Source organism: Aphelocoma coerulescens, chromosome 1A (assembly GCF_041296385.1).
Source record: "Aphelocoma coerulescens isolate FSJ_1873_10779 chromosome 1A, UR_Acoe_1.0, whole genome shotgun sequence".
Lineage (NCBI taxonomy): Eukaryota > Metazoa > Chordata > Aves > Passeriformes > Corvidae > Aphelocoma > Aphelocoma coerulescens.
In genome coordinates, this window is record NC_091014.1 from 56623915 (window position 1) to 56650671 (window position 26757).

The 26757-nt window shown below is 40.0% G+C and overlaps 1 pseudogene; it reads left to right on the forward strand.

Moving 5' to 3' along the window:
• The first annotated feature begins 179 nt into the window (after positions 1-179).
• On the forward strand, positions 180-26608 carry LOC138104472 (BPI fold-containing family C protein-like; annotated as a pseudogene).
• The last annotated feature ends 149 nt before the right edge of the window (positions 26609-26757 follow it).

Sequence of the window (26757 nt, forward strand, 5' to 3'; positions counted from 1 at the left end):
GCGGCGGGGGCGGCCCCGCCCGGCCGCGATCGATGATTGGGCGCTCTGTTGTGCGCGGGAGGAGCCGCCCCCGCGCGCCCCCACAGGCGGTGCGGGAGCCGCCATTGCTGCCGGTGTGATTGCCCTGCGGCTCCTGCGCCTCATAACTGCTCCACTCCGCCTCAGCTGCTTCCCCTGCGATGGATAAGCTACTGGCGGGTGTTATTCCTGTGCCCGGACTGCCCGACCCCGCGTGGCGAGGGTGGTTGGGCCGCTGCCCTCCTCATCCTCAGTGTAGCACAGGGTGAGGCGACGTTCTGTAGCCAAAACTGCCAGGGAGAGCCTGCCTGGGTGTTAAACTGTAGGCGAGGGTGGAAATGCACAAGGGGAAAGGCTGAAGGAGGATGCTTTCCCCGAGAGTGTTTAGTTTTATAAAGGAACCACATTTTTCTAGACCAGACTGCTGAGTTATCACCTCACAGATAATGGTACAACGACTGTGGGCAAAAAATCTCGCCAAAAGTATGAAGTGGTACAAACTGAAGTTTACTGGCTTTAGTTCCTCTTCATGTGTCATAATTGGAAAAAAGCCCTTCCCCACGTCTTGTGCCTGGAAATGCACACTTGGCAGGAGTATAACGTTGAGTGGGGGGAATAATGTAAAAAGCAAAAAAATGTTCAGGTTTTTACTTTGTTTAATGAATTCCATTGAATTTTTAAAAGCAGTAAATTCAGAGGTAACTTGGAACAATGCATATTCTCTGATAACTTGGTTTTCTTTCTCATGATAAAACCTGGCTTGCATCACATTTCTCCATACAAAGAATAATGCAAGAAAACTGGGGTACATTCTAGGGATATAATACTAAAATATTAAGTGAAATCACAAGACCTAGCTTTCACAGCTACCACCAAGTACAAGTGCTTATTAGGGCCCTATGCACATTGCTTAAACCTGTAGAAACAGGCTTGCTGACTTCTTTCAGCACCTAGGGGCCCAATAAGAAAAAGGAGACTTGAAACTTTCAACAAACTCTTTATTCTGGGCTGCAGGTGAAATCTCCTTTATGCATCTTAACATGGCCATTGAAACTATCCAATTCATTTTGGAGTTGGCTGTCAGACATGTCTCAAACTGAAGGGCAGCCATCCTCTGTTTTCAACACGTCAATAAATTCCGCAGTGGAAAGGAGAGGCTTGGACTGAAGGTGATGAAAGAGGGAGACTGCTGAGCTGGAACACCGCTCGCTGAACAATGGAAGAGCTGATGCTCATTACAATCGGCTTGGTGTAACTTATGGGTCCTCAGTGACGAACGCTACAAGAAGTGATTTCCTGAGAAGCTGCACCCTTTGCCACTACCGTTTTTGAAGGAGTGCTTACGCAGTCATCATCAAATGGGGCCACGTCCTGGATAAATCCTGAAGAATGGGTTGCTGCAGCAGGAGGGGATGCCAATGGAATTGGCAAAGAGGCAGAAAGGAGAACACGTGAGGAGCACTGTGCTTCTCAGAAATTCTTTGCTCTCTTGAAGAGGGTTGGATCCAAAGTGAGTCATGCTGCTGCCTCAACATCATTACCATTTTCCTTTGGCCATGGATGTCCTGCTCTGTTTCATCCTTCAGAGTGAAGAGGTGACTGTCCCAGCCACCTCCTGTTATCCCACTGGCTCTGTGGCATCTTAGTCTGTGCTCCTTTGGAAGGGAGGAGGAGGCTTCCCTAGTATGTGGAATGCCCACGGCTGCAGACATGGTGCTAACAGCAGAACCACCTTTTCAGTAGCTTGCACAAGCTGAAGTGATTGTGTGACATGAAGTGGTTCAGTTTCTCAGGAGCTGACTGTAGTCATTATTAGGTAACCAGCTACACCAGTTACAAGTGAGCGTTTTTGCTGCCATTCTGTGAATTTTTCCTTTGAACTTTATGAGTCATGCTATAATGTAAGGTTTAGACACGTTTTCCACACAATGTAAGGTTTAGACACATTTTCCACACAGCAGGAAAATCTCCTAGGAAACAATGAGGATGAAAGGCTAAACCATTTTCCTCAGCTTTCAAGTCTGGCAAATTACAAATGACTCAACACCACCATTATTTTTTCCCCTCACGCATCATTCTAGAAAAAAGGGCTGTTATTTGATGAGTTACACGTTTTCTCCACCATTTTAATTTGGTCTCAGTCTGCAGGCAGGAGACTTTCAATGGCCCTATATAAAGTTGACCTCTGGCTGGGAAGGGCACTTGTCAAATTAATACAGGAAACCTGTGTGCTTAGAGGCTTGGAAAAATGGTTGTGTACAGAAGAATTTTGACTTTCAGCATAGTTTGCTCTTATCAGAAATAGTGAATTATTTTTAAGTCTAATTTGTTAAGATAATACACAGTATGGTGATGAAAGCTTTTTGTCAGTAGCTTGGAATGGTTGTTGAAGACAATGTGGTTTCTCTACTCAGAGTACTTTATTGAGGATGTTTCTTTCCCTCGTGGTCAGTGTGGAACACAACCAATAGAACTTGTTTCACCAAAGCTGTAAAACACTACTGAAAGCCCTAGTGGGTTCTGTTGAGGAATTTGAAATTTAAAGCTGTAGCCCTGTTGACCAAGTCCCATGGCAGAGGAGAGCTATAAAGTGTAAAGGTCTCTTTGGTTCAATTACATACCTCATGGAATTTTTTTTTTTCCTGAAAGATGAGTGTGGTAATAAAGCTGTGAGCCAGTGGAACTTTTCTGTTATTTTTCTTCATGTATTTGCCACTCCAAATAATGCAGTTTATAATATGTATAAATAAATATATGTGTGTATATATTAACTTGCGATGGTCATATTTTGAATGACAAGAGTCACGCTGACGGGATAAAGTGTGGAATGAGAAGGAGATGGGTATGAAGGCTGGAGTATCATCAGGAGATGAAGTGCCAAAGTCTGAAGTTCCATTTGAAGTGTGCCAGTGTAGGAGGAGATTCAAATAAAAGCCAGTGGAGAGATCCTGCTAAATCCTTGCAGCTTGCTGGTGGTCAGCTTTACTCCTAGCAGGTATTTTAAAGTGCTTTATGCTAGTGCTCTATACAGTGAGTGGAGCTCTGCATTACACCATCTCAGGTTGGCTGTCTGCGGATGACCCTTAAACAGTGTCTGGAGTTTGCTCGTGTACCTCTTAACTTCTCTGTTTCTGAATAAAATCTTGATTGTATGGGGCAAAAGACCTTCCAGCAGTTTTCCTGGAGTTTGCCCGATTGCTTCAGACGCTTTTAGGTGCCACTGTGGTTTTTCTTGGATTTACATATTTTTAATAATACCAAATTGCTGGGAGTTTTGTGCTGAGCAAAAGTATTTGAAGTGACACACCAAGGTCAGAGTTTGATTATCTTCTCATTAGCAGACTAAAATCATGTTTCTCTGGGTAGTAAAAAGAGGGTCATTTTTTTCTTAGGGAGATTACTGCATCTACCTCTTAGGAATCTGACAGGACTGCAATTTGTGTGACCCCAGGGTAGTGGCTGCCCAGGCTGAGAGTGCCTCATGCTACCGTCAGCTCCCTGAAAGGAATGGAATGGTTGTACAAGAGACTGATGAGTGAGCCAAATGACGGGGAGAAAAGCAGAGAGGAAAGCTTAGAACAGACCTATGCAAATGATGGACTCAGCTCTGAATCTGGGCGGCTTCCAGACAAGTAATGCCTGCTGCATTCCTGTTCAGTGTCTCAGTATTTCTTACTCTTTCCTTGTCCCTTGGGAACCAGCTTAAGTGCACCCCACAGTTCTTAGCTGTGAGGGCAGTGTGCAGGGCAGAGCCAGAACAAGGACACTGATTTTTGTTTTGCTAAATGGACTTTGATAAAAATGATCCTCATAGTCCTGGCTCGGGTACTAGGATAGGGCAGTTACAGAGGTCAGCAACACTAACTCAATGGATCAAAACAGGGACAATGTTTTTTTCCATCAGCTCATCAGACAACTGCCTCCCAACATTGTTATCCATTGTTAGCAGATTCTGTGTAGGCACTACAGCTATGCTATTTATTTTGCAGCCTGGCGTAGATTAATAGTTCTCTAGCAGCCCTGCTCCAAGGCCTTGAAAGCCTTTATGAAGGGCGTCAGTAGTAAAGCCACACTTGGGAAAAGCTGTGGTAACATAAAGCTTTTGCAAAGCTGCTGAAAAATCAGGGAGTGTCCCAGACATAGTCACAGGCACAACCTGTGGGGTAGGGGCTGCCGTTTCCTCCTGGGAATTCTGTTTGAAGATTTCACTGAGCAAGATTGATGGCTGCCTCATGAGCTGGGAAGTGGATAGCATTACTTTCAACACAGAATGCAGGAAACCATGAACAGGAACTTATTGAAGTTTTTCTCATTCTGTGGGTATTTCCAGTAGTTGTGGAGAGAGATCATCTGCTTTTATGTCATTTAGCAAACTCCTGTCTGTGTCATTTGCTGTTTTATTTAAGCATTCCTGACAATATATCTCTTCTATCGACCATATAAGCTTTATATTCCTTTACCTTCTAGAGGTGATTTTCCATATGGAGTATCAGTGTGTAGGAAGGGTTAAAATCCTGAGTCCGTCTTGATTTGACACTGTTGAGTGAGCTGCAGAAACCCTACCTCTTCTTGAGTATACTGCAGAGTAACTAGAAACAATGGAGCAAAGAAGGAACTGAAAAATCCAGTCCCAGTTCTGTGATAACAGCTGAGATATTTGGGAAATTAAAGTGCTCCTTCTGGACTTCAGGTTGGGTAGACTCTATTTGCTATCGTGTTTGAGAACTGTTTGCCATGTGTTTCTTAACCAGTGAGATTTCTAAATTTTTGAAAGTGAAATAAATTATTCTGTGTGTTGTAGACTGGAGAATCTTGTACAGGACCAAGGCAAGACAATGACAAAATTCTTTTTCAGACGTACTCTATTCTGAGGATGGTCAGTTTAAGACAGTGTGTTTTTATGGCTGTGTTAAACCTGTGCAAGCCAAGTATGGTGACTTTTTTTTTTTCATCAGAAGCTTGCTGAATTCTTAGGCATATTTCAGCTGTAATCTTTACTGTGATTTTTATTAAAAGTTTTTGCAGACTGTTCACGAAGGAGAAACCAGACATGGTATCTACAGTCTGGTAAGTAGAGTACTTCATTAGGGTGAGACAGGTACACAAACTGAAACAAAGGAGTTTTTAATCTTTTCCTCTACTTAAGTACTTGAATGCACTATCTCTGCGAAGACAAAAGAATTGAGGGAATTATTTACATACAGAAATCAGTCCATGCCTGCTCAGTTACTGAAGATAAAAATCAGAGCAATTTGTCTGACACATATTGTCCTCAGCAGTGCAATTGGCAGCTCTCATTTAGACTATCAGGCAGCTGACAAGTTCCTCCTGCTTAGCTCTGTCTGCCTCAGTCCTCTGACTGACCTTGTACAATCGATCCTAGGGTCTGAGAGAGGCTCAGGGATGAAACCAAGAGTATCAGCTTTGGAGTGCAAAAGTGAAGCTTGTTGGTGTGAGGAAGCAGTATGAAATGATAGCATCTTTTATTCCCGTGGCAGTTCAGTTTCTTTCAGCTTCTTACCCAACATACATTTAAGATCCAAACAAGAACTAATCAGCTCCAAAGCACGCTAATGACCAAGATTGCTGTTTTCTGTTCCTCAGTGTGAATGACATGCTATGGGAATGAGGTATCTCATCTGCATCAATGTTTCTAGAAATCCTGCTAGATAATTATCTAGTAAATATCCATGTCCTTTAATGATAGAAAAATCTTTCTGGTTTTACATTAATTTTTAATTGACCCTTACTAATCAGGATTGAAAGTGGCATGTCTGCAGGAAAAGTTGGGACACTTTTTGGAAAATGTTTAAGGTATGTGACTTCAACAGGCTGTTGTGCATAATATAACATTGCTACCTTAAAGTATTTCTTTTGAGTTGCTTAAAAGAGAGAAAACCAAAAAGGCAAAAGAACTAGAGATGGACAAATTAAAGGGTGCATTTTCAAAATTTGTCACAATGTGGATTATGTTTTCAGAATGTTTTTTTCCCTGAGACTACTTTTTCTTGCATAATGTCCTGGGATAACTTTGTAAGGATTCCTCGAAGAACCAGTTTCAGGGCAATATTGATAATGCATTTTGTCTGTCTTACAGTGGGAAATCTACTGAAGACCAGTTATTTATGAGATACTGGGTAGAACGTAGATTTGCAACCATTTAGAGTCTGACCTGATAATACTAATTTCAATACAGAAGTAAGACTACCAAAGGGTGGTGGGGTGTGGGGCTTTTTGGTGGAAGGGAGGGTTTGTGCTTGTTTTAGCTTTTATGTGTTTTCTAGCAGATTATGGAATAGATTGTCCAAGACAATATGATACTCGTTAGGAATGACTTTATAGTCTCCAAATTACTGGGAAACTATCAAGACCTGTTGCTACTGATTAATTAGCATGGTTTTACACATACACAGGTATCATGATCACAATCAGATGTGTTAGAAAAGAGTGTCCCACTCCTCTCTGTGGTAAGCCCAGCATAAAGTTATTATAGGTCCCTAATGAACAATTTTCTAATGCAGCACTGGGAAGACTTGAAGTTGTCTTGAGAAACAGTATTGTTATTTCTAGGAAATTGAGCAGTGGCTGTCATTGGTAGTGAAAATCAGGATGCATACAAGAATTTTGAACAAAGAAACCTTACTTTTGTACTAGGAATGTGTTACAGGAAGAAACAATTTGTCTCAGCTTTTGTGAATGTGTGTTGTGTGGTTATGTCCCACCATGCAGTGGCTCAGAGCCTGCTTTGCACTCAACCACACCACTGCATTCTCATGCCAGGACACCCTTCTGTACTCCTTTGTGATCACCATGTAATTCTCACACATTTGAATTTATCCTTCCATTCCCTTCTCATGTAACCTCATTTAATCAGTCTGATGTAGCAGTGTCTGACCTGCCTTATTTTATTAGACCAGCAGATGCAGCTGAAAAACTTTGAGCCCCTCAAATCTGGTATATCCTAGGGAGGCTATGTGTATAAAAAGAAGGTGGTGTTATAGAGGAAGACAGACCTGCTTCTCCTTGACTGGAATTGCTTTGTCATGTTCACTCTGCAGGAGGTAGGACAGATGGTAAAATAAAACAGCCAAGACATGGGTGTGGGGAAAGGATAGAGTAGTGGAGCAGAACCATTCAGTCTCACCAACAGCTAGTGCCTGCCAAAGTGAGATCCAAAAAATCATAAATATGTGCCTGCTCCCACAATTGTGGCTTTATGCAATAAAATCATTAACTAAGGCTCTCTTGCCTATCCATCCTTGTCCAAGTTTCATTGAAGAAAGTCATGGATACAGACTTTTTGCAACTCATGGTATGCATAATTTATGAAAGCATTTGTATCATACATGTTCTTAACAGATTCGTGACAAAGGTGAGAAGATGCTAAAAACATGGTATCTTTTCCTGCTGTGTTGGCTGTCCTTGAGGCTTGAGGCTAATCCTGGTCTTAAAGTGAGGATTACTCAGAAGGGGCTGGACTGTGGTATGTCCAACATTGCCAGAAGTTAATTTATCATAAATACTCTATGTACAGAATATTGTTTCTTAATAGAGGTGCAATGAAGGAACAAGCTTCTTAAATACTGAAATAGAATATATTCCTTTTGTCACCTCACCCCAGGAACACTCTTTGTCTCTTTCCTCATTTATTTCCTTCATTTTGTGTGCATCCCAGGTGCATCCCATTTTTCCTTTATTGACGACTGCATTCTCCTACAGTCCAGTAGTTTCTACTATATTCTTCATATCTATATACTTTCTTAGAACCTGGATTAGATGGTCATACAATTGCTCCTTTTTTTAAAGTGTCAAAAACCTGACTTAAAGTGCAATACTTAGTTGAAGATAATCAGACACAATTGGGAAAAAAACTTACGGTTTTGGAACAGCCACATAGCTGCACACCTTTACTCTCACTCCTGCTTTTGGCATGGGACAGACCCTGCATGTGCTAGTCTTTAAAAAAAAAAATCTAGTGACTGCCATAATTCTGCCCCTCAACAGAAAATTTCCACAATATATTTTCCATACTCTTTCTATTCATGCTAACCTTCACCGTCTCTTACCTAAGGCTTACTCCATGGGTATGGGGGGCATGTAGTAGAATTTCAGTTGTTTACAGTATTAATATTAGTAATAAAGGTCAACAAGGCACAAATTCAACAAAGACTCGGTCATGCTAAGGATTAATCGTCATTTAAGTACTGAACACGCTGACAGGTTAAAAATGGACTTGTGAAATGAAAAATAAAAGGGTTCATTCCATTGAGATGAAAGTGAGGATCAGATCCACTTATTTTGCTGCATAAGCATTGTTTTAAAAGCTTTTGAGGAGTTGAGAAGTGCAGGGCAAACATCAATCACCCAAAACTGTATCGATCTCCCTTGTTTCCCAGGGATCTCTGATGCCTTTAGAAATGAGAATTCAACCTGGTGTTTCTTAGTGTGAGCACAGCAGTTTTTGTGACAGTCAGCGTGGCCTTTCAAGTGCTGAATGAACAGACTAAGCTGGCACACCCCTGCATTAGTAGTAAGAGCAGATGAACAGTTCTCCTCCCAAAGGTATTTCTCATATTTGAAGAGCTTGGTGCCTGACATATCCTTTCCCTTAATGTGAGGTTTAAAGGCTGAGGCAATAGATCCTGCCTTCGTGCTTCTTGCCTGCTACAAGAACCTTGAGAGAAATTCCACCTGAAATTACTGGCTGCCCTCACTGACAGTCATAAGAGAGCTTTAAGTTATTTCAGTGAGAGCCCATATTTTGCTTTGGAGACAGGAATTCCCAGATCATCATAACTTACTTCTCCTTCATAAAAGATGCATTTTATAAAATGGTATTCCAGTTATCACAAATTTCAATTCTTCGCTTTTCAAGTGCTATGGAGCCCGGCGATGAAAAAACCCAGATGTTTAGTATTCAGCAATTGTGAGGTCAAAAGCTAAAGACACTCAGGGTGAAAACATCTGAAAGCAGGACATCATTCAGTATTAAAGTTTTAGTTATGTCTTAAAGATGAGCAAAAATAAGGAAGGCACAAGGAATTTGGTATTTATAGATGCTCTGGTTTTTGATAATAGGGTCTGTGAATATTATCAATGCACAAATAGCATTGAAACATTCAAGAAAGCAGGGATTCCTTAAAGCAAGGAAAGAAGGTAAGGAAAGAAGTCAGACATCTGCAGCAGGCTGCAGTGGTTAAGATTCAGAAGCAAAATACATGAAAGAAAAAGGAAGAAAATATTTTAAAGGATTGTCTTTAGAACTCCAACAATTTCTGTACACAAGCAACAATTTAGATAGTTCTGGATTTGACATACCAGCACTTCAGATGCATATATCACACTTTTTCCATAAGTAACCACTACATAGACAAGTTGCCTTGCTACTTCATGACTGGCTTTTTCATCCAACAGATATGAGACAGTATGAGGTAAAGGTGATGACCAAGTGTTTCCCAAGGCCATCCACATTATGAGTGAAGTAAAGGGAGTATAAGAGTTTCAGAAACCTGACACAATCTCTAGAATATGAAACACAACTCAGGGACAAAATGATCCTAACAGATGATCTTGGATTAAACGCTTATATGTGAGGCTAAGAGAAGTTATAAATGGGTATATTTGTAGTTGGAAGGAGATCTAGGTAAAGATTCACAGACTCAGAGTATTTCAAGAACTATGTTAAAAATTATGATTAAATTATTTAGCAGTATATCTGGACCTTCAGGTGCCTGAATCCAATCTGCAAGGCATGTACTTTCCTATGTCCCCTTGTAGGCAGGAGGATTGGGATGGAGCTCCTGAAGCAAGCAGTATTGAAAGAGACTTTCCTGAGCTGGAGTGGGCGGGAGAGTTTCTCAGTTGTTAAGGTCAACTATGTCATTTCAAGGTAAGTAAAGGAAATTAATTTCAAAATTTTAGGATGAATCAGCTTTTTATTACCACATTGTAATAATTACGCAGCCACTGCTTTGTTCAGTGTAAAATTTTAGTGGTTCATCTAACTCTGCTTCTGAAGTAGTTGTTCTGCTACACTCAAGGGATGAGCTTTATAAAGCTTCTGAAGGAGGACCTTGGCTGGTTTTTTCAATTGGTTTGTGTGAGAGTTTGGGGCAAGACAGGTATAGGCATGGCTATGATACAGCAGGGGAAATGGGTGGGAAAGAGGGCAGGATTGGTGTTATTAACAGTCTGCTCCTATGAAGGACCTGTAGCAATGAAAATAATCTGTTTGTGTTTGATGAAAAAAAGCCAAAAAAGGAGTAAGATGAAAATGTGTGCAGGGGATGATGTATCTTGGCTGATGTGGCAGGAAGACACTTTTTACAGAATACTTTTAGATGAATTTACATGATAAATTATCGTTTTGACAGGATAGGGCTCAACAACTCTTTACTGAAGAGGAAAATCTTTGTACCAGGAGCAGCCAGTAGAAAAACAGTTTTACAGAGTTTCCTATAATTTCTTCAAATATGGGGACTAATATAAAAGCAGGTCTTTCTACAGCCTTCAATCCCACCTTCCAATAGGCTATAAACAAAAAAAAGCCAAGAGAACATAGAGCCAGATTCTTCCAAGAGTACACAGTGAAACAATGATGAGCAAAAGGCCTAAATCACATCAAGAAAAGTACCAAAGTTAGCAAAAAATTCTAGGGAGCACCAGAACAAGGGTTGAAAATGTTGGGGAGTCTGCACTCTTGGATGAGTTTGAGACTCAAGTGGGAAGAGTCTCTGAGTTGTTTCAGCTTTGAGTAAGAGGCTGAACCAGAAAAATCTCCTGAGGTCCTATTTCAGTCTAAATTATTGCATGATTTTCAAAACCCCAATTCATTCCCCCAACCATAGTTCTTGAAATTGGTAATCCTCCCAGTGTATAATCTGATTTTAGCTCACAGCAAACAAGATACCTAAAGGCAGTCTTACTGCCTGAGAGGTTATTGGAAAGGTATGGTCATTTTAACTAAAAGGAGCTGGTGCCTTCTGCCCCAGGGAAAGCAGATTAAAGGCAATTGTGTCAGAGATCTCTACCAGATAGCAGGGAACAATGAGAAATGTATACAGCATGATAAGATGACATCTGATATCTTTACAATGTTCAGCTCAATTCAACACACCCATCTGCAAGACAATGTCCTTGAATATCAGAAAGATTTGTTTTGGCAGGGAAATATTCAAGTAAGATTTAATTTAGAAAAATGGATCCTCTCCAAAGCCCTTTGCTTAGGCAAGGAAGCAGAATGGGAAAACAAAAACTTTGATGGTCTTCAGTAAATGCTAGCAATCAGACAACCTGGGTTTATTTATAGATGTAGTATCTGGGATTAAACATAGATTTATTCTTTCCCTGGCAAGAAGATTTCACTTTAATGAGTTCGTTCTTCTCCTAAGGGAACGTTTTTGCTTATAACAAGCAACAAACAAACAAACAAAAAAAACACACCCAAAACCTCCCTGGCCAAATATCAAGGGTTCTTTTTCCAAGGATGCCAGACGGTGTAATGGTACAAGTGTCTTTCTTTCCTAAAATACACATGGGTTCAGTCATTTCTGAGAAATTCTTTTACTGAAGCATAGACTTTGCCTTTTATAGCAGAAGGGTTTTCAGTGATCAGAGATCCTTCTTAGTCTTTTGATGTGCAGTCTAATAATCCCCCTTTCTGTGTTCTGTAGGCTCAGAATTAATGCTGTAGATTTCCCAGAAACTTCTGCTTCCTTTATTCCTGGCACTGGCATTTATCTGTCAGTGGCATAGGCTTCTGCTACAATCAGTGCGGACTGGAGAGTACACGCATGGCTACTGTAAGTCTTGTACAGGGTGCAGGTAGGAGGGCTCTGGGAGAAGGATTGCAAATGAAATTAAGAAATATACTGGGTAATTGCTTTTCAGGTCAGAAGTGCTTTATCATTTAACAACAACACAACAATAATCTATTTGAATAAACTTCTTAAGAAGGAAACATCCCCTGACAACTAATGTTCTGTGGGTTTTTTAAAATTATTCTACCCCACAGGTCTCTTTGGGAAGCATCAGGTCAGACACCTGTTAGCTCAGTTTGTCCGGACATTACATGGATATTCAGGAACACAGACTTTGCAGTGGCCACATTTGCTACTTTCTTTGTATAGTATAGCTGGAAGGTTGACTCTATAGCTAATTATCTACGTGCTGGTACAGTGTATATTGCTGTCCAAAGAGCTCCTACTAAAGGAAGGGCACTGTCAAAATGCCAAACATTCACTGCTTCAGAAACTCCAGAATTTGGGTTGGTATGGAGAACTGACTTAGCTTCATAAGCCTGTGCAGTATAAGATTGTTTGTAATGATGTGATTACATACTGATTTTTCCACTTACCTCAGCATTTTTGCAATAGAACTTTAATACAACAGTATTAGGATAGTATAGCTTTTCTTGGGAATGGGGAGGCCTAAAACTTCTGGGATATCAGAAAAGTTTGCAATGGGCTAATCTCTACAATTTGGGTTAATGGAGCAGCTGGTAACAGCAGTGGGCATTGCTCTATTGTGAGCCAGATAGCACAGCAAGATGGATCACCAGGCTACAAAATTTCACAGCACGTCCTGATTCCAAAGGAGCATGGAATGCAGTTCTGCCTTCTGTGTCAGTGAGACTGGTGGCTGGAAACTGTCACTGTGCCCCCAGCCTCTCTGTTGTTTCTTCTGTTATATCACTATTGTGAGGAAAAAGATACCGTATTCAGTAGGGCAAAACAGCTGTGCCTAAACACTGAAGCCACCTCTCTTGCTGAAGGATAAGGACCTGGGCATAATCTGTAGAGATTCCAGATGTATAAAACACCAAAGACTCCAGAGACAGCAAGGGAGGCAGGGACTTATTCAGAATTTCACAGAGCAGATCATGGGAGAAGTGGTCAAAGGCAACTTTGGTGTAGTCTAGGGAGTGAAGGGGGTTTTTTGCCTTTTTGAAGGATTAATCTGTGCTGCTTTTTGTGATAGTGTTATTTCTTTCCACTCTAGTGCTTTTCTAGTTCTCAAAGTCCTTTTCTCCACTATGTCCCAGAGCACTCTGCAAGTCACAAAATTTCTTTGTGGGCCCATTGCTCCTGAAGACTGGGAGCTGTGACCCTGCCTCAGTCAATCAGGATTCCTTCAGAAGAAAAGCATATATAAGGATGCAGGAGCAAAAGACCTAAGTAGCTGTGTTGCTTCCCATCTCCCAAGCAGCCCAAAAAGGGAGGAGGGCTGAGATCCTTTTGTGATGATGTGTGTCCCTGTAGGATGAGTAAACCTAGGTTAGCAGGATCTCTAGAAGTAATTTTGTCCAGCCTCCTGTCCAAAACAGCAGTCACCAGACTAGACCACATCAGCTGACTAGTGATGTTTTTTGGCCAAGGATGATGATGCAACAACCTTTCCAATAGCTTGTCCCAATGCTGCATAACTTTCCTTGGGAAAATATTTTTCCTAATGGTTTCTGTGATGATGGTTTGGATAGGGACTGGAAAATGAGGGTCTTAAGAGTGGTGCTTTCTCTGCATAGACACTTAATGAACATACAGGAATTGAAAGGGGAGGTTTAAAATGGTAATGGTGATAGGAGGAATTTTGTGACTGGCAATACTAAGGATTGGTCTGGTCAGGGGCAGTTTAGGGTAAAAAATAATCTTTTAGGATTACATCTTTTTCCAGGAATTTTGTTTTGCCTAAAAAAATTAAGAGGAAAATGGAAAGACTCGTGGTTTGAACTTCCTCTTGAATAGGGCTCTTTATCTGTAGTATGATGCCACCAGTGTAGTAATGCCTGAGAAAAGAAAACCCAGGTAATCAAGATGGCAAGGTGAAAAATGATACTTTCAGTGTCAGTTCTGTTATGGTAAATAAGGTTTTTATAAGGCTATTCTAACGTCCATTCAACTCTCTATCCTACTCGGTTCTCTACAGCTTTTGCAACTCCTAACCATAGTCCCAATACCTAAATTTTCTGGAATTTAGGTATGAAGAGATTTCTTTTGGGATCTTAATAGGGAATTTTACAGAAAGGAGAGTGAATGGGTTTGGGGCTGGACAAAAACTAATGGAGTAATATATCAATTTAAAAGAGTTATTGAAAACTGTAACTGGAAAGAGCAAAGTGGAACAATTACAAAGTTGATAAAACTTGGGTTATATATTTACTAGCCAACTGGCTTCTGCTGTTGCAGTCCCAGAGACCTTCAGGGTGATCTATCATGAAGAACTGGACTATCTTGTGTTTTATGTGAAATTGTGACATTTTTGTAAACTTGTCAAATCCTGCACAACACTGGAAAATTAATTTCCTTGAAACATATGCATATAATCTGTTTGTGAATACCAGGCATGTCCCTAAAATACTTTAATCCCTAGAAAACCCATTCTTCATTCTAGATAATAGAAGCAAGAAGTCCTTTCAAACTTGATTTACAGGCCATTTCTTAAATTGTTCCCTTACAGCAGATGTTTTCTTGACTGACTTTGGCTTTTTTTTCCCAAGCAGCAGAGACCAAGGACAAATTACTGTGTCCATCTCAGGACTGTTTATTGCAGTTATCTTCAAAGTGTCACGGGATAGCACAGGCCACTTGTCCACGTTGCTACACAGTTGCCAGCTGAGCATTGATAGTGTAAAAGTCAAGTTAAGTGGAGGATCTAGGTATGTACAGCAAATTTTCTAATTACTCTGTGGGAAGTAGCAGGGTTTGTACCCTAAGGGACACTTCTCAAATTTTGATTTCTAAGGATCCAGCTACAGGATATGACTATTGAAGGCTCTGAAAAGAGGTTTTTAATGATCTGTTTTCAAAACCAGACTCGTTTGCTGAGTGTGTGAAGTGCAGTTAATCTACATTTCTTCCTGCATGTGCCAGCAAATGAGCTGACTAGACCTACTGCACTTGTAAGCATTGACATTTGACCATATTAGAGGGTACAAGATTGCAAATGGGGGGTTGCAGATATAAAGGTCATCTAGACTGATTAAGCCTTTTGACAAGCTGACCTACAATTTAAGAATAAAGCTTTCAAAAGAGAATAGGAAACAATGCTTACAGTTCTTATTGTGATTTTCTATAATTTTTTTCTTACTCATAGACAAAATGTGGCTAATTGAGCATCATTTATCAACATGTTAACACGAACATTCACAACTTTGCAGATTGCCTTCTATATAGCTATTCTGAGACTCAGACCCCCTAGATTTGTCTGAGACTCTCAAATTAATAAAAACAGTCAAGTGTTCAGTCTACTATAGTGCTGTAGTTGCTTCTCATTAATATAAATGACATTGATGTCCCAGTCTGCCAGATTTTATATTCTCAGAGATTTCAATCCATGGTAAGAAAGCCACTGTGTTCATTTCCTTTCCTCCAGCTGGATCTACAGCTTTCTATCCGGTTATCTTGAGAAGCCCATTCATACCAAATTGGATAAAAGTGTAAGTTTGCAAAGATGGTTTCAGTTAGTGAAGGGAGGAGTTAAAACACAGGCCTTACATTTCTGACTTGTCTCTCTTTTCATACAGCTGTGCCTAAATATCAAATACAAAATCCAAATGACGGATGCACTGCTTAGAAAGCATAAGGGTGAGTTGGTGATAGCAGTTTTTTGTTAAGTAATTTTCATAGTGCTCTAACTGTAGCCGTTTTTATTAGATGCCAAACTATTCCTGTGTTCATGGTACAAAAAAAAAGTGAAGGAAGAAAAATTCAGCCATTGTTCTGTACCTTAACGTATTCCATACTTCACCCTAGAAATCTCTTGCTTGCATCTTATATGCAATATTCAGATTTCTTCTGTGCCTATAGCAAGTCACCTGCAATCTTTCAGTCTGTTGTGGTTGGCCTGTGTTGTTTCTTTACACTTTGGAGGTGAGCATTTTCCTGCTGTTCCTTTATGCTCTTGCTGTGTGGACATATGACTTGTGTTCAGTGAGGTAACAAGATGCTCCAGGTAGACAGTGTCACACAGAGCATGTTTCTTTTCCCACCAGTAACAATTCCTGTGTCATTCTTGCAGAGACATGAATACAATAGCTATCCATTTTCAAAAAGGATATAAATAGTAGATTTTCACGACTATAATCAATGCCACAGGTTTTTTTTATTGTTGTTGTTAGGGTTTTTTCCCCCAAGATTGAGAATATTTGCGTTTTTTCTCAACTCAAATTAATTTAATTCCTGTAAGAAATATAATTCAGGTCATAGAGTTTGTTCCCATTTTCACTTTTCATTGTGGATATTTCTATTATCTGCTCTCCTGTTCAGAAGCAGAGTAAGTAGACATTTATTTTCCTAAAATGACCTATACCTGCCATGTGCCAAGCAGTGGCAAATATTACTGGAAATCATGGTCATTGAGATCATTTTCTTATGCAGCACATAGTTAAACACTTCAGGTTCAAGGGGTGTGCTGTGCTGTCATATTGAGAAGTTCATAATCTCTGTGTGAATTCACCATTTCTCCTTGAGCCCATCTGATTTTTATACAGTATAAACAGACTGTACAGTCCAATCAAAAATAACAATCGGGCTGAGGCTGCATCCAGCACCTCTCAGGAAATGTCTTCACTCATATTGATAATGAAGTGCTCTCTATGTGAAAAAACATCCCTTTTCTTCAACACTGATAGGCAGAAAAGTGTGCTAATGTCATCTTCCAAAGGATTCCGTCATATTTAGCAGGATTTCACTGATCATATAGGAGAGTTTCGTTCTCTTGTGCAAATACATAACAAAAACGGTGACTCTGCCCTAGGTTTTTCACTGCATGGGAGAGACTTCTGCAAAGTGTATTCAGTTGAGAACAGCAGGAGAACTAGGCCTAAACCAGGAGGAATCAGTGGCTTTTCCAGAGGGAATACTCTCACTGTTTCCCTTATAATAATTTTTCTTTTTCTTCTTCCTTTTCCCACCATTCTTTAGATTCATCATTTCTATAATGCCTTTGTCTTTAACTAAGCAATAACTGTTTGTGGTGTGGTTTTTTAATTAATATATGTTTTGATTTTGTCCATCATTTTTCTAGTTTTAAGCCAGATTGACGCCTTTGCACAAGTAGACTATTCCCTAGTTAGTTCTCCAGCAGTCTTCAAATCACACATTAACTTGGATTTGAAGGTAATTTTCTTTAACATCAGTGTGCTTTCTAACACTTTTCTGATTATCTTTTGAGTTGATGAATTTTCTTTCAGTACAGTCTTAATCAGCCTCTCCAATATTTACTTAGAAAAGCAATAAGATATTTTGGGAATTTTTGTCAAGAGTTATTTTTGAAACAATTTTTTATTTAATAAACTGCATTGTTAATTTCCCAAAGCTATTATTTATAATTAAGTTATTTCAGAGTTGAAACTCTCCAGAGGTGCTTTACAAACAGCATTAAAGTGTTCTTTAGATACCCAGCTCTTGCACTGCTGCTTGGTCTTCACCTGTTAGCAACCATAAATAATCTGTGATGGCAGCCAATGTGATTGCAGTCCAAAACTGTTTGTTTTGAGATGATTCAGCATTTTGTATAAGTACAGGTCACACCCAAAAAGAAGACTCCTCTCAGACAGCCCTTGAGCAGCACGTAGCAGTTCTTATCTACTTTTCACCTTTGTTGCAAGAGTTATCTCAGCAACACCCAGCTTTTCCGGCAGTTTCAACAGTCCTTGTAACTCAGAGCATCCTCATGGCTCTCAGAACAGACTTCAGTTAAGAAAGGTGTGCCACAACTAATTTTGTTCAAGCAACTTCTACCACACACAAAAAACTTTGCAAGCAGGATATACACATCTTGAAAGAACTAAGCAATTACTTATCAGCTACTGTCGCTATCTTGAATTTACAGGCTAAGCTTTGACACATGGACATCCCAGTGGGACACGGGATGACTTAGAAAAGTCAGTCAAGGGAGTTATTCAGTGCTCATTGGAACAGGCTGGTTCTTGATGGTTATAACTTGTCTTTTTTCCTCTTTCAGCTTTTTTTCTTAGGGTTTTATACCTTTCCAGTCAGTGTTTTTCCTGTAGAATCTTCCAGCTACTAACCTTCACAGTGTCAGTAATTACACCATTTACTGTCTGTATTACTCTTCTTCTCTTTCATGGCCTGAGCTCACACACCTTCTCACATTTTAATAGTTATTTTCTTAGCATACCTGAACCAAGGTCCCCTACCTATGCACCCAAACTAGTTCTTGGAGGACTGGCAGCTCAGCCAGGGCTGAGTACTAGGTGATATAAAAGGATCCTTTGTGTCCCTGTCCTGTGTCCCTGTCCAGGCTTTTCGGGTGTGCCTGAAGATTTTCTTGAAATATCACCCTCAGCATTAAATTAAAAAAGGTGTCTTTGCTACAAGAGAAAGAAAACTGTGGTCCAGAGAATTCTTTTTTGTGTCTTGTAGCTGCTGTTCAGAATACTCGCTTGAATGCTCAAATTCAAACTTTGAAAGTATGGCATCCAGATTTGGATTGATTCCTGTATTTTTTCAAAAGAGCCTGAATTTGCTGATTTTTAGGGCATAACAGAAACTTATTTGCTTAATTCAAGGTTTCTTTAATGTCAAGCTTTTCTGCAGACTGGGAAAAATTCTTTCTGTTCAACCACTGCTAATGCCTTCTGACAGATACAAATGTTTCAGCTAGAAATATTTGATAATGACTTTTTGCAGGGCACAGTCTATCCAGTAGGAAATCACACAGATCCTCCCTTTGCGCCAGCTCCGTTTGCTCTCCCAAACCAGGGTGATTCCATGATATATCTGGGAGTCTCCAATTATTTTCTTAAGTCTGCTTCACTGGCTTACTACAGAGCAGGGGCCTTTAACATCACTATCTCCAAAGAGGTGAGTATGATTTGCTTGTAATAGAATTACAAACATTAGCAATATGGATAGTCAGCAAAGAAGACTAACACCTTCTGTTTGCCATTTCACATAGATTTGGGTCATACCACTTGTAGGAGGGATTCATGACATTCATTCTGTTTGTCGTAATTTAAAGTAGTCAAAGTCCCCCTGAGACTTCGGTCTGAACTTCTTGGCAGCTCTAGGCAAAGAATTACAGAATGAACATCACAGAGTTGGTGTGCCAGGAGTGGCAAAAAGAACTAAGAAAAGCTCTTGTCTGCATGGATTCCACATAGGAAAGGGCAAGACAAGAAGAAGTGCACTGAAGCCCCAGTCTGCTGCACAGTGGCCCATGATAAATGTATTGGCTATGTTGAGAACTAGAATAAATCCTCAGACTTAACAGAGCAGCAGAATGAGGCAAGCAGCAGGTACAAGCAAACTAAGCTTTCAGCTGTGGTTGAAGAACATCCAAGACCTCTCAGAAATGCCAGTTTCCACTATGGCATTTGTAATCAGAGTTTCCTAAGTTTTGCTAACTGTAACAATGCTAAGAGGGTCTTTATGGAAATGGGTGACACAAATGGTACTTGCAAACATCATCACAGTGATTAGCAGCAAAAGGGCAAATGAGATTTTTGAGTCCTTGCCTCTGACATATTCAATATATTTCATCTGAGAAAGTCTCAAAGGCAGAAGTCCTGACTGTTCTTTCAAAGAATAATGCTTGTTTACTGGTACATGCTCCTGAATCAAGTCCATGAGAAATCTCTCTCTTCTGTCCAAAAGAGCACTGTGGATTCCTTAGAAATCATTCTGGGGCAAGAAAATACTAAATCAAAACACTGATTATCTAAAACTAAAATAAACAGGATGTGTTGGGTTTTTTTTTTCCCCCAAGGAAAACCTAATTTTCAAGCTGATAAAATGATCTAATTTATTTCTTTTACAGCTCGATAGTACTTTTAATCTAAATGCCTCCCTACTCAGACATTTTGTTTCTGAGGTGAGTACTTTTATTTGTACAGACCTTTTAAGAAAAAGCAGTATCTAATGTTTTTTATGGATATTATCTGTGTGCTAGCTCATTTGCAAAAATTTGGAGGAGACAAGAAAACTGATTTATTTTTAGTGCAAGATTCAAACTCACATGTCTGCCCCATGGTAACTCTTCCTAACTATATCATACTACACTTCAGTCATTCTCTATTCCTCTGAGTGCTAGATTTGCTCTCTGTCATTGAAACAGTTATAAAGAATAAGTGGTAGGCATCTGTCAGCTCAGTCTCCTTTTATTCCTCTTCAAGGTAATGGTATCTCTGCTATTGGTAACCTGACTTCTCTTTGCAAAGATTCCTGATTTCTGACTGCTGGAGGTTATGTACAATGGGAAATAATAGTCATGAGTATATAAATGTGATGCAAGAAATTAAGATACTGTGAAATGCTTTAAAAATAGGACAATATCTACTATAAGATGATGAAATTCAGACTCTGCATTGCAAACTGAATTTTGTCCTCTAGAAGTTTCCCTGCTTTTCAAAAGACTGCCTCTTTTGAAAGGCTGTCAACTTTGTCAAATTCTTTGTATTGTCAAGGTGATTTTTTTTTTTTTTTTTTTTTCTGGAATCACTCATTTCCTTCATTTCTTAAACATACTAATCTTTTCCTCTTGAAATACATTTTTCAGGAATAGTCTTTAAATTGTTTCCCTATATATGTTCAATATCAGTGAGTTTGAAACTTCATCATTTGCTTTATCATCTCTGAAACTCAGAGTATATGCAGTGCTAATTTTGTCACATCAGTTGGTGTAATGAAAATGAAGTATTTTTAATACTGGTTCGTTACAGGATGATTGGTATGTAACACCTGATTATGATGCAGCTATAGAAACTGTAGCTTAAGAAAAGCTTAACTCTTCCCTCAGCGGTTGCTTCCTCTTTGAACCTGCACAGATTGCTCAGAGTTACGCAGCAGCGGGCGCAGTGCTGCCGAGGCTGATGGCTGCATCACCTCCTGCAGTCAGTTTAAACGCAGACAGATGTGTCCTACAGATCACTGGCTGTGTAGAAGTGGTTGCTGTTCTGCCAAATTCAACCACCCAGTACGTCTTTGCAGGGAATCTAGTAAGTAAAAGGAGCTAGAACATTCAGTGCTGGGGCTGAACAAATCACACAGTAATCTTCCTGGTTCTTTGAAAATCATAGAGATTAGCATAAAATAGCATATACTGGTCTGCCACAAATATGCACACTGTTTTGTTGCATTTCACAGGGAGGAAACGTGCACCACACATTGTAGAAGTTAATAGTCTTAATAGGCAGGTGCAGAGAGCCCTTTTTTCCATGTGGGAGGTCGAGTAACTATTCAAGAATAAATTGTAATATATAAAAAATGTTACTATCTGATGCCCAAGTGTTCCTAACCTCTGTGTTATAAAATAGTTCAGTGTGTCCCCAGACATCTTTTCATTAGAATGCAAGTGAACCAATTATGTCAGCCATACAAGGACTTAAATGATCCTAGTGATAAAAATGGAATCAGGGCAGTGTTATCACTTTGCTCACTCAATCCCAGTTGCTGGCAGAAAGCGGCAAATTCACAAATGATTTCACAATCTATATGTATTGACCACATGAAAAGTTTAGACAATGGTTTCCAATCACAAAAGCAATTGCATTTATGCTTGTATCTAAGACAGTATCTATCTATGTGTACAGTCACAGAAGACTGTTTTTTTTTCCCTGCAGACAGCCAGTACCAGAGCCAATTTGACTATAAGCAAACAGAAGTTGATTATCTCATTACTTCTGAAGAGGTCACCAAGAAAAATTCAGAAAGCTGCATTAATAATCCCTACATTAGGATACAACAGAACTCGTTGTGTCAGCCTGACAATGCTTATTTCACCATGAGAAAAAGAAAATTAGTTACCTTCTTTCTCATAGGAGCTCTAAGATACTTTTGACTGGTTGGTCTAAATCTTGGAGATGAAATACAATAATATTGTGGAACAACCATGTCTCTTGTGCTCCATGATGCTCCCCCTTTCTGTAGCTTAAATACCTTTCCAGATGACAACGTTCAATTTATTGCTTATTGTGAAGGCATCTGTCTCAGTCTTGTGTTGGTGTTGGAGAATCAAGTTCAGTAGTTTACTCAAAACCCTCTGAATCCTGCTGCCATGCGAAGTCTGAGCATCATGAACAAGTGCTGGAGTGCAAACCCTGCACAGGACCACTGTCCCTTTAGTTCTCCATATGCCTTCACGAGAGGGGCAGGAAAAAGTGAGACTACATAGCACACACTGCAGCAGCATGTCATCAAACAAATGAGACTAGAAAGGTGTCTGTAGTTTGAATCAAAGCTCAGAGATTTTTAGATTTCACTTAGATCTTGCTGGTTTTGCAGTTACCTGGAGTTGTCCTTGTTCTCAGCTGTCTTACAACAAATTTTATTCACACTTCCAGCAGGACTGGGTTTATAGCGCCCTTCTCCATAAATGCACCTGATGGGTAGAAGCAAAGACTTTCAGAAAGGTAGCTCACATCAGTGTTTCTTCACGTTAGTGCTATACGTTGAGTTAGATTAGAATTCCAAAATATATGACAATTTTTAATCTATTACAATTTCATTAAAGAAAAATGCGAACAGTCTTTTCTTAGTTTTGGTCACTGGACTTTTTAACAGGAAAAGAGGACTTAGAATGATCAGAGCCTGTCCGTATAAGTTTAAGAAGTAATGGTGCTGCTGACTTAGAGATTTTGACACAATGATGTGTTCTCCTGTTCTTCAAAACTTTGTTTTTCCCCAGGATTATATTTACAGTAATCCGAGGATGCATTACAGACATCAGTGGGAAAAGTTAGCAAATCATGATGGTTAGGAATGGATATGAGTTTATTCAAATCGTAATGAGCCTTTGAGGAATGTGTAGTTCAACCATTCCAGGAAATGACAATTCCAGAAAATTTTGATTTCCCAAGTCATATAGTCACAGCCCAGAACTACATGTGATCATAGGAGGAGATTAGTACCAGAAAGATCCCAGTGATTCTAGAACTCATTTGTAGTTGTGTCAGTTTGAATTAAAAGTTGCTGGGAATCTAAGAGCCTTTGACAAAGTTAAATGTGTGAATCAGTGTGAAATCAGTATGAATTTCCATAAATGAATCTTTAAGCACTGTGCATAACTTGTGCCTTCTAGTCTTTCTTCTTTTACTTCTTTTCTTCAGGTTCCAGTTCTCCCTGCTGCACTCCAGTCTTGGCTTCCCTGACGTAAGTTGATGATTTCAGTGCCTAGGAGAGGTAGCTGAGCCCTTTGGAGACAAAAGAAATTCTTCTGAACTTGTTGCTGAGCAATTATTGGTCTGTATTGGGGATATCATCTGCCATTGCTCTTTCTGTTTTGAAAGAGTATATTCTCTGCTTTTCTTTTTCTTTTCAGTAAGAGGAAATACCTCTAAGAATGTTGGGGTTTTTTCCTCATCAGAGGCTCAAAATGTTATATAGTCTGCCTGGGTTCAGATGGAATTCACAGCTGGATTGAGTTTGTGTAGCAGTTGGAGTGAATACAAAGTCAGGCTTAATCTCCATGTCAGGAATTATCTTAAATCACTTCAACCAAATATCATAAAGACAGGAGCTTAAAAAAAGGGAATGAAAGAAACACAATGCAATACCACTATTTAGATCACTCACTGTAGACTTTGAAATGATCAGTGAGACTCTGCAGCAGGTCAGTCCAACCCACATCTTTAAGTAAAGGAAGAAGGACACTAATCACAGTGGCATTAAGACAGAGCACCAGCACAGGACAGTTCTTCCATCCAGAGTTCACTTCTGAGAACTGAGTCCTGCCAGCTGAAATGAGGTTTAGCATATTTCATTCCCAAAGTTAAGGTTCATCCCAGGTACTTAACATACAGAAAAAAAGCCCTACAATTTAACTCATTGTAAGAAACATGGACACCTCTTTGCCATGTATACTTTGCATTGTTCAGCTGCAACTTAAACCAAAAAATATCTTCTTTTGCCTGAGATTTTCTCTGCCAAGCTCTGCTCTGATTGTTTTGCTTGTCACTTCAGTCCTAACCCTCCATCTTCCTCATCAAGCTGCAACCTCATAGGCATCAGGCAATAATCACCAAATGTGCTTTTTCCCTCACAGCAGAAGTCACTGGTGGAGAGTTTCCTGTCTTATGCTTTACAGAGAATAGTGGTTCCAGTAATCAATGGTAAGGGTTGTAGCCAGTTCCTGAGCACAGCTGGTGAGAAAGCAAGACTGAAACAATAAAAGGGAGTGCCCAGCTTTAAACACTCTGTTATGGGAGGTTTTTTTACATTTGGTGACAGCTGGGCAGGTTTACTCTGTGCTGGACTTTGATCCTGGTCATTCAGCCATATGGATCAGGGGCTGGCAAAGAGCAAGTCTTTGCTCCCTTTCAAACACTGGGTTTGGGTTCCATTTTCACTGAATGCAGTGTGGCAGCAGAGCTGAGACAGGCCTGAGTCTTGTCCTGACAGAGTCAAGCCGTGACCAGAGAATTGCCCAAACTGAGGAAGTGCAGAGCACACTCGTATCTTTGGGCTTCAGGGTAACATCTCTAACTTTACCACCTCCCTCTGCTTTTGCGCTTCACCTGCTGCCACAGGCAGGACAGAGTAAAAAATCCATTCTGTGGGATGCAGGGACTAAGGGATGATGAACAAGGGAGTGATGGTGGAAAGAAGCAGGTGGGAGAGTACAGAAGGTGCCTCTGAGGTGAACAGAGGTGAGAAGACTGCTGAGGAAAAACGTGAGCTATCAATGAGAAGAAAAGTAAGAGAATGAAAGGGTGGGGTGCAAAAGTCAGGTGTTTAGAAAAGCAAATAGGAATAGAACTGGGGTTTCATCTGGGAAATTAGGGATAGATGAGAATAAAAGGAACTCACAGGCTGAGAGGATCAATTAGAGAAGAAAATAAAGATGGAGAGTAAGTCAGAATGGGAAATAGCAGAAACCACATCTTGTGGGGCAGATACCAGAAGAGGAACAAAGTCAGGCAGATCCTAGTGTCCGCTGAGACTGTAAGAGGTTATGTGCAACTTTTTTGCAGGGTGTTTTGCTTTTTAGTACATATGAATAATAGCTCCCTTGAGAGACACAAGGACAGCTAATTAAAGGGAAATTGCAAACAAAATGAGTTCCTTGAGAAAGATGCTTCTGAAGTGCATTTTATTATTACTTTCAAATGTATTTGTATTTGTCCTTTTTGAAGATAAACTAGGGAAAGGATTTCCTCTTCTTAATTTGGCCCACACTAGCCTGACTGGACCTGCAATAAAAATAAATCAGGTGAGAAGCCAAATTTCTTCTTATAGAAAATTGCTTCTGCTTCAGGCCTGTGCATTTGTGTGTGTTCCTGTGGTGGGTAGGTCTAAATGTTGTTAATAGTAAAGCTTTCACTATACATTAAATATAAAATGCAATCTCTGGACCCAAAATGAGCCCCCCCCCCCCAGCAGTTGTAGGTTGTAAAGGGTCTACCAGCCCTTTGGGCTGCCGTATGCAGTATGGGGACGTGACAAGCACAGCACTGCTATCCCCAGCAAGGCTTAGGAGCATTGAGTGCCTGAGTCCTCATCACTCTAACCATTCTCTAGGAAGGCTCATGGGCAGAGTGTCTCTGTGGTAAGTGTTGCTCAGTCTTTTGGAGAGTTGTATTAACCTACATGAGAGCCCATTCCTACCCTAAAGTTCAGGAGGCACAAAGCCACTCTTGCCTCCTGCCCTGCTGAGGGTCTTACCATAGGATCAAGTCCCAGAGTACTGTATCCGAATATACCCATCTGAATTTAAGGTAATTTTATATGTTTTTCTTTCCTCAGGGTCATCTGGTTATTTGCACTGATGTTCACTATCAACTGGAGGATGAGGAGGACCTTCACAGCCACTGCTGATGTCCCTTTACTTTTCAAGAACAATAAGAGAAAAATGTAGTCTTCCTTCTGTTGTCTTATAGGGAGTAGATGCTATAACATTAGAATCATGGCTTTTCATCACTATTTTTAATGTTTTAGTAAAACTTCTTTAGCACTTTTCACAAAGCAAATCTGTTGTTTTTAAGTACAGTGAGTGTAATGTAATTTTTATTAATGCTTTGGAAAACTTGCTGCAGCCTGATGAGAAGGAGTGACTGGTTCTTTTCACTAGAGTTGTAGACAATACATTTTCTTATTTTTAAAAGCCAGTTCTTGCATTATTCAATTTATCTCCATTAATGTTAGCAAAACTTTGTGTATGAAGTGAGACCTTATCCTTTGTAAGAATTTCACAATTTGTAACTTTGTAACTGGACACCAAGAGTGGGAACGGATCTATAGAGCTCAGTGAATTGCCATGTAATTATAGAATCATATAATCTAGTCCAGACACTGGTTCAAAATAGGACTAATTAGATGAGGTTATTGAGCATGGTGTCCAGTCAAGTCTTGAACCCCTCCAAGGATGAAGGTTCCACAATCTCTCAGGACAATCTGTTTCACTGTTTAACTGCCTTTGGAGTAAATTTTTCCTAGTATCTAATCAGTATTTCCCATGTTCCAGCATGTTCTGTGGCCTTTTGTACTTTGACCACACACTTCCAAGAAGATTCTGGCTCCATTTTCTCTGTAGTCTCTTTGCAAAATTTTCAGGCAACAAAATGGCCCTTGAAGCCCTCTCTTCTCCAAGGTGAACAGCCTAATCTCTCAGACTCTGCTTGTAGTTCATGTTCTCTGGCCCCCTTGGTGGCACCTGCTGGTGCAGGCCGGAGGACAAGCCTTGCTAGTAAAAGTGGCCTTTTCTATGTCTTTTGTCAGTAGTCTCCCATCCTACTGAGCAAGAAGCCCACATTCATCTTCTTCTGTCGATGTACTTACAGAACAC